We start from the raw sequence: 16,474 nt of genomic DNA, 5'->3' as shown, positions 1-16,474 counted from the left end.
CCCAGCTTTAAGTAGTTGTGGTTAAAAGGCAGATATGTACTGTATATATGAATGCAGCATGAATTGCCCACCAAACAGATTTGTTACGGAAAATACTTCTATATAATTCATAACGTTTCAGAACCACAATGTAGGTTTCTTTGTTAATAGCAAACTGTTTTATTAAAAAGCAATTATTTTAATGGACAAACGTGTTGTGTGCTGATCTGTGCTGAAATATATGCCTGATTTGTTTTTGTGTATGTTACAATGTTGATCTATGTGGTACAAAAGGGGATGGTGATGGACGGAGCATCTGAACCAATCAAACACTCACACCCAGTCAACAGATCTGGGTTTAATCCATCACTGTTCTTTAGCCCACTCTGCCAACCCAGTTCAGACATGGCCATATGCAAATCAGTCTGACCCTGTGCCTCATGGGAAGAGTCCAGTCCAAACTGCCAAGCCATGCCTTCCCTGGACTGGAAACAAGCTTCCGAGGACCGGTTTCTGTCATTTCAGCCGTCTTCAGCCCGGCTTGCTTGAATCCAGTGGCAAAGTGAGCAAGGGACTCACGTCTGAGAGTACCCTGCCAACTTATGGCGAACAAAGTGGTACAAAAGGGGGTGGTGATGGACGGAGCATCTGAACCAATCAAACACTCACACCCAGTCAACAGATCTGGGTTTAATCCATCACCATTCTTTAGCCCACTCTGATCTGTTGATCTATTGCAGCACCATTTTATAAAAGCTGAACGCTAAATTAAAGGCAAGATGTTGTGCAGTACTTGCATTGTCTTTTCTTCATGTACTGTATTTGCATTGCTTGTTTCCCTTGCTCTGTGTTTAAGATCCAGTTGGTTTTATTAGTCTGTCAAGCCATAGAAACTGGTAAGTCCAAATCTCCTTATTTCCTGCTTAATAATTAACTTAAAAACTTCTTTATCATGTCTTATATATCTGAAAATGTGTTATGGCAATCTATACTTGTTTACAAACACAGGTGATTCATTGCCCTTCCTTTGTACAACAGTTGACTGTGTAAAGCCTGAAATTAACTGAAAAGCAGTTGGGTGCAGGAGACATAAAGAGGAATGGTTTGAGATCATATACGTATTGGGGTGGGAAACTACAACCCAAGGGACAAGCAGAACTTGTGATGAGCTGCATCTTGAAGGGATGGCCCTGTCTTGGGATTTATTTCTGTGGGTTTCTACAGCGTCACAGTTTTCACCTTGTTCTTCGAGGTATGCCTCCTTTATCCTTTGCTCTTTTTTGAAGCGACCCTACTGTTGAGTGCATAGATCATATCCAAATGTTGCAGGAGTGAATGTGAAATCTCTCTTGTGCTCCATGACCAAAAAAGCAAAAAAAAGTATAATTTTTTTACCATTGGCTTGAGTAGCATTGCTGATGCCTCGATCATTAGAGAATATTTTCTTTAGTTTGAAAAAAGTGGACCCTCTGGATATCTAGATTTAATGCTCAGGACACACCGCCTGTCCAGTATGATCTTTTCTTACTCTCGCAGCTCACTTATATTATTAAAAAGGGCTTTAACTCCGCACTTTATTGTTCTCCAGAATTCCACCTTAACATAATGTTATTGCATTGAGAGTAGTTTTCTTGCTTTTCAGGCTGTTTTTACGTACAAGTATTTTACCTTTTCTAGCTCTCTCATGTTTTCAATTTTCAGTGCCTGGTCATTAGTTTAGTATAGGCTTTTTCTACTTTTTACTTTTGATGGTTCTATCGCAAATCAGTATGAGCTAGGTTTTTTTAAAATTATTTATTTGTGTCCATGTCTTTCATTGTACTTCTTGATTGGCTTATCAGAATTTGAGTAAATTATTCTTTAAACAAGATTGTGTGATATTACATATGTTTTTTGTTCTCAATAGTGCTGTTATTCTACCTACAATATATTGCCTTGAAGAAGCAGTGCCCATAACTGGGGCAACCAATTATCATCACAAGAATTTAGTACATAGATTTTTTTCACAAAGTGAATTCCGTATTGTTAAACTAGTAATTCATTTGTTTTATTTGGTGTCAAATTGCCAAGCATCTATTGCAAAACTTTCGAAGTAAAATTAGAGAATTTTATGAATTGTAACTTGTGCAGAAGGCATTGTTAAGTGTTCTTAAGTATAGTACAAAAAGCAAAACAATGTATTTAGGAAGGTGCTGGAGGTCAAGGTCTGGATGATGTGCGGTCAGTGTTTGAGGCGTTGGCTAGCTGATGCTGATTGTGATAGATAATGATAACAAATAGTTATGTTTAGACTGAAAAACTGTGAATATATATTGATTTTGAATGAAAAATAAGAATAAAAGTAAATATGTTACAAATAGTGAAAGAAAGTGCCTTCTTTCTGCATGGTATGCCCCACTTTTTGCTGAACTGCTGATGTGCAATGCCCTGGGCTCCTGCCAATCAGGTACCCAGGGCCTTTGTTCTTTCCCTAAAACTGCATTGAAAACAAAACCTAATTGGCATCTCTTCCCACAGGTCAGCCCGTGGTTAATGGTACCACAGGTACCCAGGGCATTGTGTGTAGGAAAGGCCACTAAGGGGTGCTGCACTTATTGTGCCACCCTTAGAGGTTGTGTACCTTTACACTCACACACTGCCTTTGCAGGCTGCCTGTCTTGGTGCATCCCTGTGTGCCTTGCCTACAATCCACTGCCCGGGCATAGATCAGTCACCCCTCTAGCTGGGTGCCTGTACCACTGGGGAGGGCACAGGTGCATGAGCAGTGTCTAAGTCCATTCTTAGACATGGTAAGTGCAGTGCTGCCATTAAGAGTATATGGTGCTGGGAGTTTGTCATTACGAACACCACAGCACCATAATGGCTACACTGAAAGTTGAGAAGTTTGGTAACTTCTCAGCACATTAAACCCACACTGATGCCTGTGTGCGATTTAATGAAAAATGCACACAGAGGGCATCTTAGAGATGCGGAAGCCGCGGACGAGGGAGGATGCGAGGAGAACTCGAGGTTGAATGGAAATTTCATTTACCCCTCATTTCTGATCGGCTCATGGGGCATTGTCTCCAACTTATTTCAGCTCACGAATCAGTAATACTGTTAGGACTCTATAGACTGTAAATTAATCGCATACCACATAGGTATTAAAATATCCGTTTCACCTGTATATACACATAACACACATTGATGGCAACATTAGTGAGTGATAGAGGGATCTGACCCCGTCCTGATGAAGAGGCAGGCAGCCTCGAAACATGTTGACACCATCAGGAGAACTAGCTCATTGACTAACTGTGTTTTTCTCCGCCACACCAATTTTTAACAATACCAGCCTATGAGTAACAAAGAATTTTTTGTTTTCCAAAGGCCAGGTATTCTTTTAACCTCACTTTTCCTATCACTTTTTGAACCTACTTACACTCACAACAATACACCTCACATAGCACTTACAATATCTGAGTGCTCCAGCGTTGTCGCTAGTCGTAGCACGCCCAGTCCCGCAGCGGGGCGGGAAGACCCCGATGATGAAGCATGACACCAAGGGACCTTTTGGTGTGTGAGGGGTATTTTAACAAATACTGTGTATGCCTGTCATATCTTGGCTCACAGGAAAACCTGTTAGAGGTGGATCTTGTTGTTTGAATATATCTTAGAGATGCCCCCTGAACGATGACCTACCACTAGTGTCCAGGCGGAGTGGTTGCTTTCGGCTGCCACCACCAGACAGGTCTCTGGTCCCCTGGGTCAGGTCGAGAGCCTGCTGCTCTCAGGGGCCTGAAACAATGCACATCCTGGGACGAGGTGCCAAGCTTCCTCCCCCAGGATGGGCAAGGTCCACGAAGGGGAAGCTTCAAAGGCTTGCCGCCTTTGTGAGCTCCCGAGGCCACTTGCTGCTTTCATCAGCTAGTCCCCACTGGTTCTGACCCCCGCTTTGGGTAGGAGAACCGGTGGGGAAAACAAGTGAGGAAGAGAGGTGTGCCCACCTCTGCCAACTTCACCCCTCAGGTGGGGGAGATGAGGTGAAGCACAACTCTGTCCCCCTTGTCTTGCAGATGGTGGGACCCAGCCAACCAGGGAAAGGCTTATGCCGCCCTCCCACCGAAGGGGGGCATAATAGGGGGTCCCAACCTTTTTAACTACCTGTAATGCCCCTAAATCTAGTATTATGGGGTACCCCTGAACCTTGTTTCCTCAGACAGGAAACCAGAAGAAGAAAAGAAGGAAAGAACATCCGTGCTGAAGCTAACAAGAGGAGGATGCCTACTGACTTGGCCCCAACCCTACCGACCTGTCCCCACCTCGAACCTGCAGAAGGAAAACCCCGGTGTGTCCTGCAGCTAGCAGCCTCAAGAACCGGGAGGACCTGCCCTGCCTTCAAAAGAAAAGACTCTGTCTCCCGTGAACACCGGATTTGTTCACCAACTGATGCAGACTGCCAAAGGCAAGCCCGTTTGCTGCCGGCAACACGGACCCTGGTTTTTCGACCATCCACTGCTACAACGCCAGCACCCTCCATGCCCTGAACACCGATGCCACACTGCCTGTCACTGGTTGTCACCGAATGACACCCAGGGCACTTTTTCCTGCTGGAGCGGCAGTTGCACCTTGGCCTGCCACTGCACTCCAGCATCTTCCACTGCACGAGCCAAAAATACAGGGACAGATTGCCTCAGCTGCATCCTGCTCAACACACGCTCCCTCCACAAACACGCCCTAGAAGTTTGGGACCTGCTCAACTCAGTAGAAATCCCCTTCCTCACGGAAACCGCTAATACTGCCCAAATCGTGAACCTACTGACGAAATACGTACTGCTTAAGCAGCGGCAGCAAGAGGGAGCGACTTGCTGTGGAGACTGAGCAAGGGGAGACGAGCGATGGTGGACGGCCTACTTATGAATCCGTCAGATTGAGCGGGGGACTCTGGTGATTGCCTCCCCAGGATGCGCTGTGAGGTAGCGGGCAGTGCGGAGGCGGAAGCAGCAGTGCCAGTGTGGAAAGAACGACAGCGAGACAATAATTCTATGCTTCCACACAAGTAAGCTGCCGATGAGTATGGAGTGTATCGGACAGACATTAAGCGAGTGTGCCTGCACGGAGATTTGGGAAACGGTTGCGAGATCGGGCACGCAGTGCGCCACTGTCCGGGGAGGCAGCGGTGGGCCCCCTAAGTGGCGACCGGTATGACGTCAACAGTATAATGAGGGAAGGTCCATGTATTATATGCCCCTGAATGCTGGCGCAGAAGGTTATCTCTCCCCTACGATCCGGTGCTTAGTTGCGCAGGGAAGGTAATGGACGGAGCCGCCATTTTGTGGAGTGCCGAGGCGTTTCGGGCCCGCGACTCAACTGCGGCTCGCACCGAGCGCCCGAGTGTCTGCTGTTTGTACACGGCGTCAGTTTGGTTAATTGCAGTCCCGTTTCACGATCGGAAGGGAATACCTTATTACTTACATCAAAGTACAGTGGGATGGTGGTGTGCATGTCGCAGTGGTTCTGTGTATCCGGGGGTTGGTCCCGAGTTCCGAATAGGAGCGCAATGGAAGGAGCAACCCCGGTGGGGGTAAATAGCATCCTGTGCCTGATTTGGTTTGAGGAGCACGGGTAGTTCTTTGGACCTGGAACTAATATACCACGCCTGATTGCGTAGGAAGGGTTGGCTGCAGCCACACATAGACCAAAGTGCGGTAATGCCGCTGAGGTGGTGAAAGACTGAATGTCAACGTGGGCACATTGCTGTTGCCGCTACACGTGTAGTAACGTACTGTTCAGGAGAGCCAGGCCGGCACAGGGTGCTACAAGAGGTAGACCGCCCTGAGAAACAATAATTGGAGGTCCAAGGCAACGGAGACCTAGCCTATTGCGAACTATGCATGCTGAGACAATAAGGAGAAGGACAAGGAGGCCTGGGTGCGTGGAAGGTGCTACAAACGGATAAGACATGCAGCTTTTCCGGCGATATAGAGAAACGGCACGGTAGAGTGTGTATTTGGTATTGCTGTCTGTGTGAGACCTGCAGGAACTGATTTGAAACTGTGCACCCTGCTCCAAATGCGCCGCTTTGCCAAACGCGTAGTGTAAGGCTGATACGGGGCGTTGATGAGGTGCTAAGACCCAAGTAGTAGTGAGAGGATAATAGACCGTGCCGCACAACTGGAACAGGCACTCCATACAAAGGGTGCGATAATCGATAGCAACACCACCACACGGTATCCACAGCGAGCCAAAATAGGAAAGCCAGACACGCGACAACCCCGGATTACCTTCGATAGAAAGTCTAACAAGACGGCGGATGGCGGATGGCGAATCTAGCCTACAGAGTCAAACTGAGGACACTGCAGTCTCCCCACCGCCGGTAGAAGACATCCGGGCAATGTTCAAGGACCTGAAGACAAGTCTTCAGGGCATAGACTCCAAAATGGATTCCCTAGCAGACAGAATGGACAGGATAACTCAAAGGGTGGAAAAGTAGGAAGGCTGTATGAGTGTCTTGGAAACTAGGGTAACGGAGACAGAAAAAGGACAAATGGACATGGACAAGAAACTGCATGAAATGGATGGAGTGCTGCATGCCATCAAACAAAAGAACGAGGATTTGGAAGCCAGATCGAGGAGGAATAACATAAGAATGTATTACTGAAACAACAGACATACAAAATATGGAGAAATACATTGAGACGATGCTGACACATCTTTTTGGATCAGACTTGTCCGCCATGTTTCTAATAGAACGTGCTCACAGATCGCTGGGCCCTAGGCCACGTCCGGGAGCTCCCCCAAGACCTATATTAGCAAGAGTGCTCAACTACAGAGACCGTAATTTCATCCTTAGACTGGCACGAGAGAAAGGGGCCATACAGTACAAAGGTAATGACATTGCAATGTACCCAGACTTCACACTACAAGTCCAAGCGGCCCGTAGGGAGTTCATGCCCGCAAAGAAGATTTTTCAAGCAACTCTGAACCAAGTATTCTCTGATATATCCTGCCAAGTTACGGATTCAAGGCCATGGAAAGCCCATCTTCTTTACTGATGCCAAAGCGGCTTTGGCATATACAAAGCAAATGGCTAAGGAACAAAAGCAAAGAGCGCCGTCGAGTGATTCCCAAGCTGACAACAACCTGAGTGACAATGACTGAGAGTTACGATATTTTACCCTGGATATGCAGATACGTTTTCTGTATGATGTATTGTGATGTTGGGGAGTTTTTGATGGCAGCAGTGACAGTCGGCTCCACGAGTATAAGAATATGTGACTGCTGTTTATATTTATATTAGCTTTCACTTGCATGCATGCTGGAACTACTGGGGATTCAAAAAGGCTCCATGATTTGTGGTAGCACGGACGGGGCTCGGCCACCCTGCCATGAGTGCAGGGTAGTTCTGCCGGCTGCCCCATGTTCCCCCATGGGATAAATCCCTTAGGTTCACTTCTGTGGAGTATTTGTTTACAGTTGTGGGGGGTTGGTGTGGGAGGGTATGGGGTGGAGGGGCAGTTCTTTCTCAGGGACCTGCCGGGTTATGTACGAAGACGTCAAGGTCCAATGTGGTTAAAACGCACCAGAATGTCCGGACCTAATTGTCGTCACAAGGGTATTGTCAGGCTAGTTTATATGAAGACTGCACTACTTTTCACCTTCGCTTTAGGGGAATTTGTGTCACCCAACAGCCATGAATATATATATATATTTCCTGCTTTCACTATGACACACCTGACATGTCTCACATGGAATGTTAGGGGTTTAAAGGATCGTACAAAGTAGAGATTGGTCCACTCTTACCTTTCGAGACATGGGGTGGACATCTGTTTACTACAAGAAACTCATTTGACAAATACGGCTGCTGGCATGCGTAGAAATAATAGATGGGTGTGTGGTGGTGGAAGCTGTTTACTCAAACTATTCCAGAGGTGTAGCGATATTGATACGAAAAGGACTCCAATGGCGGACATATCACACAATAGTAGATAGGGAAGGAAGCTATATCTTGCTATAAGGTACACTGTACAACATACCCACGGTGTTAATAAACACGTATGGCCCAAATACGGACTCCCCGGAATTCTTTCAATATATATGGCAGAAGGTACAAGCAATGACCTACACGACAGTCATATGGGGAGGTGATTTTAATGTAGTTCTCTCGGATGCAGCTGACAGGCAAGGTGCACACTTGAGCATCATCCGAAAGTGGCAGCACTGTTGCATGACATCATAACTGACCTTCACTTAGTGGACTCATGGAGAGCGTTACACCCAACGCTCAGGGAAGGCACATGTGCGACACATCATCACAATGCATGGTCAAGGCTGGACTTCTGGCTGGTCTCCAAGGACATACATACTTGGGTAACGAATGCTATACACAACCCGCATATTCTTTCTGATCATGCACCTTCTCATTTGACATTTAGAGTGCCAGGCCCTTACATATCACTGTTCAGCTGGAGATTCCCATCAGGTGCACTATTAGACCAAGTTTTCTGAGAAGAGCTATGAGGGGAAATAGATGACTATTTCACACTAAACGAGGGCACAATAGTCACCTGGTACAGTATGGGAAGCGTTTGCAGCTGTGATACGGGGTGATTGCATAGCACTTAAAACAGGAGTCCTCAGGGATATACGCAGCACATTGCAGGGGCTTGAGGGCGAACTTAGGGAGTTGGAACGATTGCAAATTCAGTTCCCTTCCCCTGCCACCTCAGCACAGATTTGGACCAAATTGACCGAATTTCAGGCAGAGGCAGAGAGGGAGACGACATACCTACACAAACACGCTCAGGCGAGGCGGTATGGTGAGGGGAATAGAGCCGGGAGAACTCTAGCAGGCCTACTTAGACCACCTAGGGGAGCAGAATATATCAATGAAATGCTAACAGTGGATGTTGAGTTAGTCGGAACGCCACCAGAAATCTTAAGTACCATGTCTCGATATTATGAAACACACTATACTTCTAAATCCAACCCTTCTCAGGCAGAGATTGTTGACTACTTGGATACGTTGGCCCTAGCCTGGTTTAACAAGGGTGCAAGACAATATATGGAGCTTCCTATGACTGTTGAAGACGTCAGGCACGTAGTAAGCAACATGCCAGCAGGTAAGGCTCTGGGGGCAGACGGGCTGACTGCAGCCTTCTACAAAGAATATGTAGATATCCTTGCTCCCCGTTTATTACCGATGTATTTAGAGGCTATGGATACAGGCATCCTCCCCCCCCCCACACTACGTGAAGCCACAATAATCACTTTGCTGAAACCTGACAAAGATCCCACTGTACCCGATTCATATGGCCCTCTGTCCCTAATCACTTTGGATGCTAAGATTTATGCCAAACTTACTGCTAATAGGTTGCAACCTATGCTCCCGCAGATAGCAATACCGGATCAATCTGGGTTTATACCGGGTCGTTCAACTGTTCATAATTTTAGAACAGTGTTTGGACTCCTCCATTACTTTGCCCCCCCATGTGCAGGCAGCTGCTGCATTATTAGACGCCACAAAAGCTTATGACTCCTTGGAGTGGAAGTTCCTTTTCGTCTTGCTGCCTCGTATGGGGCTTAGCCCTCTATTTGTTAAGCAAATTCAACTAATTTCCACGAATCCAATGACGAGAGTCAGAGTGAACGGACAGACATCAGAACCTTTCTCCGTAACGAGGGGGACATGGCAGGGCTGCCCTATGTCGCCACTATTGTTCGCAATCGCGACAGAACCATTGGCAGCTAGTCTTAGACAACACCACACACAAAGGAACATAGGGTTCATGTTGGACCCGGCCTCATGGCGTGGTCCTACCCCACCCGCATGGCGGACCCAGACCGACATCGGCCCTCCACCGAGCCTCGGGCAGCCCCGTCTGCCCGACCCTGCACGCCCCAACACTGCCGGTCCGGTTACCCTCCCGGACCACCACTACCGGCCTGGCTCCATCTTGGGCCCATCATGTCCTGAGCACGAGGCCTCGCCCGACTCCATCTTGGGCCCACCACGTCACGAACACGTGGCCTCGGCCCCGGCCCAGGCCCCAGCGAAGCCCGACATCGAGGCACCAAGATCCACCCAGGTGGTCGAGTGGCCACTCGACAGATCCCGGAGGAAGGGGAGTGTCGATGGCCCTCCAGCCGTCCCCGGACGCCTGGTATCGATCGCCCTCCGGCCTCCCTGGGCGCTGGCTCCACCCCCCTGCTGGGTGTCTGGACACCATCATCCCGGCCCCTCTGGCCCCCAGGCGCGAGGGTCCGGACATCAAAGGACCCCAGTCCTATATCTGGGCCAGCCCCGGAGTAGGACGCCAGTTGTATCCTGGACTGGAAAGCCCTGCTGACGCTGTCACGGCCGACACCAGAAGAACTCATTTCCCTGTAACCGGAAGATACCCTGAGAGCCTGCTGGCGCTGCCGCGGCCCACCTTTGCTGAACCATCTTGAGAGCCTGCTGGCGCTGCCGCGGCCCACCTTTGCTGAACCATCTTGAGAGCCTGCTGGCGCTGCCGCGGCCCACCTTTGATGAACCATCTTGAGAGCCTGCTGGCGCTGCCGCGGCCCACCCTCACCGAAATCACCTCGAGGCCTGCTGGCGCTGCCGCGGCCTCCTCTCTGTTACCGACCACCTGTCGAGTCCTGCTGGCGCTGCCGCGGCTCGGCCCCTCGGAACCCCCGGCTCGAGGATTGAGAGCTGTGCGCAGAGTATCCCTTCCTGCACCCATATTGAGACTGTCCCGCTACCACGCCCCTTTTACGAGACTCTACAGATCCCTCGATCTGCCTGTACACCCCGCTGAGAACCAGCAACCTTTATTCCTGATAAAGCTTAAGAACTTAATCTCTTGTGTGGTGTCCGTTTGTAGTGTTGTGGTTACTCTGCTGTACAATCCTAGGAGAGGACCCTCACCCAGGAGGCCTCTCGATAACGCTCAGCTGCTTCTCGACGGAGAGGTAGACCTAGGGGTCGTCAGTCAGACATCTTCTGCCTCCCCCGGGATCGCCTTTCTAACAGTGGTGGCAAGCGACGGGATCCGAGCCGACGCAGATCGTACAGAGAGTGATTCACTCACTACCGAGAAAAACCCACCGCGACCGACTACGGAATTCCAGAAAGAGAAAATCACAAGGAATTAAAACAATTCTGCAAAGACCTGGGCATCGCTACCACGGTTCTAAGCACCAAGGTAGACTTTAAATCGGCCCTACAGGCATGGGTGGACGCCGGTGACACGCCACCCCAGAATGAGGACAACCCGGGTCCGAACGAAAGCCCGGAGACCGACACGACCCCAGTGGGGGAGAGACCCGCAAATCCAGGCACGGGCCCCCACGAAGACACCCGAGAACGAGAGAGGAACCGGCTCCACGAATTGGAGCTCGCCCGACTCCGGCTGGATGGAGAACTGCAGCTGGCGGAAAGGAAAATAGCACTCGAGCAACTACGGCTAGAAGGAGACCTGGAGGAGAAACGAAGACAAAGAGACCTCGAGGAAAAGAGACTCATGCTCGAGCATGAGCGCGGCTTAAAGGAACTAGAAATCAAGGCCAAGACAAACGAGACCAGCACCTCCGGGGGCAAGACCTCGCCCCCGCCGGTGGTCACGAAGGTGCACATACCCAAGGATGTCGTCAAAGAGTACTACAAGAACGACGACATCCAACAGTGGTTCCAAGCCTATGAAGTAGCCATGACCGTCCATCGAGTACCCCTTAAGGACTGGGGCGCTGGCCTGTGGGGGAAGTTCGTCAACGAAGGGAGGGACGCCCTGCTAGAGCTTCCCGATGCCGAGATGACCTCATATGAACACATGAAAACCGCTCTCCTCACTAGCTACGGACTCACCCCCGAAATGTACCGGCAGCGATTCCGAGACTGTAAAAAAATCCCCGGTACCACTTGGGTGGAGTACGTGAACTTTTACAGCAGAGCCTTCGAGGGGTGGATCAAAGGCAGCCAGGTCACCACCTACCAGCAGTTGGTCGACCTCATTATATGGGAACATCTTTCCAACAACTGCTTCATCAAACTCCGGCAGCACCTCCTCGACAGCAAACTGACTGAGCCACGAAAACTCGCTGTCGAGGCGGATAGATGGGTGAGTACCCGAGTCCCACGGAGCCCGATGGGAGACTACGGCCGGGGATCCCCGGGGAACCACCGACCACGAGGCGGTGGAGGAGGCCAGAACCGGGGCCGAGACGCCCCCACGGGGTCCTCCCCTACCTCCACTTCGCCACCCCTGGGCCGAAGGGGAGTTCCCCCAGCAAGACCGGGGCCCCGCCCAAATGTTACGTGCCACCGATGCCAGCGACAGGGTCATTATGCGAATGACCCCCTCTGCCCGATGAACCAGCGACCCAGCACCACCGGCCCCCCGAACCGCCAGATCGCGGCCGCCATCCTGGGTACAGAAGGAGGCGAGGAAGAAGACAACGACCCCGAACAGGCCGAGTGGGAGCCCGCCGCTATGATCTTGGCATGCCTTGGTGATCGAGACCTGATCCCCCGAGACCCGATCCCAGGCAACACACAGAAATACCGCCAATGGGTCACCATCAATGGACGCCAGGCCGAAGCCCTCCGTGACACTGGAGCCAGCGTGACGGCGGTCCGCTGCCACTTGGTGACCCCAGAACAAATTCTCCCCAATGTCCTGTGCCCGGTGCGGATGGCGGACAACTCCGAGAGTTTATGCCAGATGGCCCGTATCCCTTTTGAATGGGGAGGGATGTCGGGTATGCTGAAGGTGACCGTCCGGGACGATGCCCCCGTGGACTACCTCCTCGGGAACGACCTGGAAAGTTCCCCCTGGGCCGGCGTCGAGCGGAGAGAGCATCTGGGGATGCTAGGCCTTCCAGAGTGGGTCTGTGCGACCACCCGCTCCATGTCCGCCCGAGCCTCCGCCCCAACGGAGGATGCCCCGACCGAGGAACCAGAGTGGCCCGCACCTACACCGCCCGCCGTCCCCGAGGACGCCGACCCTGAACCCGGCCCCCAGGGGCCCAGCCATGAAGACCTCACCGAGCTCGGCCACCTTCCAGAACTAGCTCAATGGCGCCAAGAAGGTGGCCCCACCCGCAAACAATTCCGGCAGGAACAGAAAACCTGTCCCTCTCTCGAGGGAATCCGACAACAAGCCGCCACTCAAGCCGCTGGAGACCCCTCGGGGTCCCACTGGGTCTATTGGGACCACGACCTTCTCTACAGCGAGCAGAAGATTGCCGAACTAGGGGCCAGCCGGGTGCTGGTGGTTCCCCTCCGATTCAGAGACTTCCTCTTGAACTTGGCACATGACGTGCCCCTCGCCGGGCACCTGGGGCAGGACAAAACTTACAGCCGCCTGGTGACCCATTTCTACTGGCCGAAAATGCGCAACGATGTGCATAATCACTGCCGATCCTGTCCGACTTGTCAAACCAGCGGGAAGAGCGGGGGAAAAGTCAAAGCTCCACACCAGCCTTTTCCCGTGGTCACCACCCCCTTCGAGCGAGTAGGGATCGACATCGTGGGACCCTTGGACCCCTGCACCTCTCAGGGGCACCGCTTCATCCTCGTTTTAGTGGACCATGCCACCCGCTATCCTGAAGCCATCCCCCTCCGAACCATCACGGCCCTAGTAGTAGGCCGAGCCCTAATGGGGATCTTCTCCAGAGTCGGCTTCCCCCGAGAAGTCGTGAGTGATCGGGGCACCAACTTTATATCTAAATATATGCGGTCCCTGTGGCAACAGTGCGGGGTCACATATAAGTTCACCACCCCTTATCACCCCCAAGGAAATGGACTTGTGGAGCGGTTTAACCGAACACTGAAGGGAATGATCAAGGGCCTAGAGGAGCCGCTACGACGCAAATGGGATGTCCTGCTGCCCTGCCTCCTGTTTGCATATCGCGAGGTACCCCAGAAGTCCCTGGGGTTCAGCCCCTTTGAACTATTGTATGGGCACCCGGTCTGAGGCCCCCTCAGCCTGGTCAAGGAGGGCTGGGAGACGGCTGTCCGAGGTGCTCCACCCGATGTCTACCAGTACCTCCTGACACTCCGCAACCAGACTCGGAAGTTCCGGGAACTTGCCGAGGCCAACCTGGAGGCTAGTCAGGAGGAGATGAAACGCTGGTATGACCAGAACACCTCGTCCATCGAATTCGAGCGGGCCAGCAAGTCTGGGTCATGTCCCCGGTTGAACCTTGTGCCCTCCAGGACAAATGGACGGGGCCCTTCAAAGTGGTGGAGCGCAAGAGCCCCGTCACCTACCTGGTGGACATGGAGTCCCCCAGAAACCCCCTCCGGGGTCTACACGCTAACCGGCTCAAACCACACTTTGCCCGCACTGAACTAAGTCTGCTGCTAGCGACCGATGACGGAGCGGAAGACGACTCTGAACCGCTACCAGATCTCATGAGCACCACCGAGAAAGACGGTTCCATCGAAGGGGTCACGCTCTCCTCTACCCTGACCGCAGAACAGCACCAAGACTGCCGACAGCTGCTGGGGCAATTTGCAGATCTATTTTCCCTCACTCCTGGAGTCACCCGGTGGTGTGTCCACGATGTGGACACCGGAGACAGCCCGCCTGTAAGACACCGAGCTTTCCGAGTGCCCGACCGAGTTCGGGCCTGCATTCAATCCGAAGTGGCCAAGATGCTAGCTCTGGGGGTAGTCGAACCCTCCGACAGTCCCTGGGCCAGTCCCGTCGTCCTGGTCCCTAAAGCCGCCGCCCCCGGCACACCCCCGGAGCTCCGGTTCTGTGTTGACTACCGAGGGCTGAATGCAGTCACCAGGACCAACGCACATCCCATCCCCCGGGCGGATGAACTGATCGATCGCCTGGGGGCCGCAAGGTATCTCAGCACCTTCGACCTCACGGCCGGGTATTGGCAGATCGGCCTCACCCCTGGAGCACAAGAGCGATCAGCCTTCTCGACCCCTGATGGCCACTACCATTTCAAGGTGATGCCCTTCGGCATGAAAAACGCCCCGGCCACCTTCCAGAGACTCGTGAATCGGGTGCTGGCCGGACTGGAGGAGTTCAGCGCCGCCTATCTAGACGACATTGCGGTGTACAGCCTCCACTGGGATGAGCACCTGACCCACCTCTGGGAGGTCCTCTCGGCCCTCCGACGGGCCGGACTGACAATAAAAGCCAGCAAGTGTCAGATAGGCCAAGGGTCCGTGACCTATCTGGGACACCAAGTGGGGAGCAGCCAGGTGGCTCCCCTCCAGCCAAAGATTGACGCCATCCGGGCCTGGGAGCCCCCGGTACCCCAAAACAGCCGCCCGAGCCTTCCTGGGGCTCACAGGATATTATCGGCGCTTCATAAAGGACTATGGAAGCATTGTGGGGCCCCTCACAGAACTAACCTCCAAGAGACTACCCCAAAAGGTGCGCTGGACCCCCGAGTGCCAGGTCGCCTTTGACACACTAAAGACCGCTATGTGACCGCCCCTGTGCTCCAAGCCCCCGACTACAGCCGAGAGTTTGTGGTCCAAACCGACGTCTCGGAGCACGGCATTGGGGCGGTCCTCTCCCAAGTAAATCCTGAGGGAGCCGACCTTCCCGTTGCCTTCATCAGCCGGCGGCTGCTGGCCAGAGAACAACGGTGGAGCACCATCGAGAGGGAAGCCTTCGCCGTCGTGTGGGCCCTAAAGAAACTCCGGCCCTACCTCTTCGACACCCACTTCCGGGTCCAGACCGACCACCGGCCCCTGCGGTGGCTGATGCAGATGCGGGGAGAAAACCCGAAACTGTTGCGATGGTCCATCTCCCTGCAGGGGATGGACTTCACTGTGGAGCATTGCAACGACCACGCCAATGCTGACGGCCTGTCCCGATTCTTCCGCCTCGGCGAGGAGAACCCCCAAGAAGATGGGTGACTCTCCCCTGCCTTCAGCTGGAGGGGACGCGTGTTGGACCCGGCCTCATGGCGTGGTCCTACCCCTCCCGCATGGCAGACCCAGACCGACATCGGCCCTCCACCGAGCCTCGGGCAGCCCCGTCTGCCCGACCCTGCACGCCCCAACACTGCCGGTCCGGTTACCCTCCCGGACCACCACTACCGGCCTGTCTCCATCTTGGGCCCATCATGTCCTGAGCACGAGGCCTCGCCCGACTCCATCTTGGGCCCACCACGTCACGAACACGTGGCCTCGGCCCCGGCCCAGGCCCCAGCGAAGCCCGACATCGAGGCACCAAGATCCACCCAGGTGGTCGAGTGGCCACTCGACAGATCCCGGAGGAAGGGGAGTTTCGATGGCCCTCCAGCCGTCCCCGGACGCCTGGTATCGATCGCCCTCCGGCCTCCCTGGGCGCTGGCTCCACCCCCCTGCTGGGTGTCTGGACACCATCATCCCGGCCCCCAGGCGCGAGGGTCCGGACATCAAAGGACCCCAGTCCTATATCTGGGCCAGCCCCGGAGTAGGACGCCAGTTGTATCCTGGACTGGAAAGCCCTGCTGACGCTTTCACGGCCGACACCAGAAGAACTCATTTCCCTGTAACCGGAAGATACCCTGAGAG

The sequence above is a fragment of the Lissotriton helveticus genome, chromosome 8 (assembly GCF_964261635.1).
Source record: "Lissotriton helveticus chromosome 8, aLisHel1.1, whole genome shotgun sequence".
Classification (NCBI taxonomy): Eukaryota; Metazoa; Chordata; class Amphibia; order Caudata; family Salamandridae; genus Lissotriton; species Lissotriton helveticus.
The sequence above is the reverse complement of the archived record's forward strand: the minus strand, read 5'-3'. Positions refer to the sequence as shown.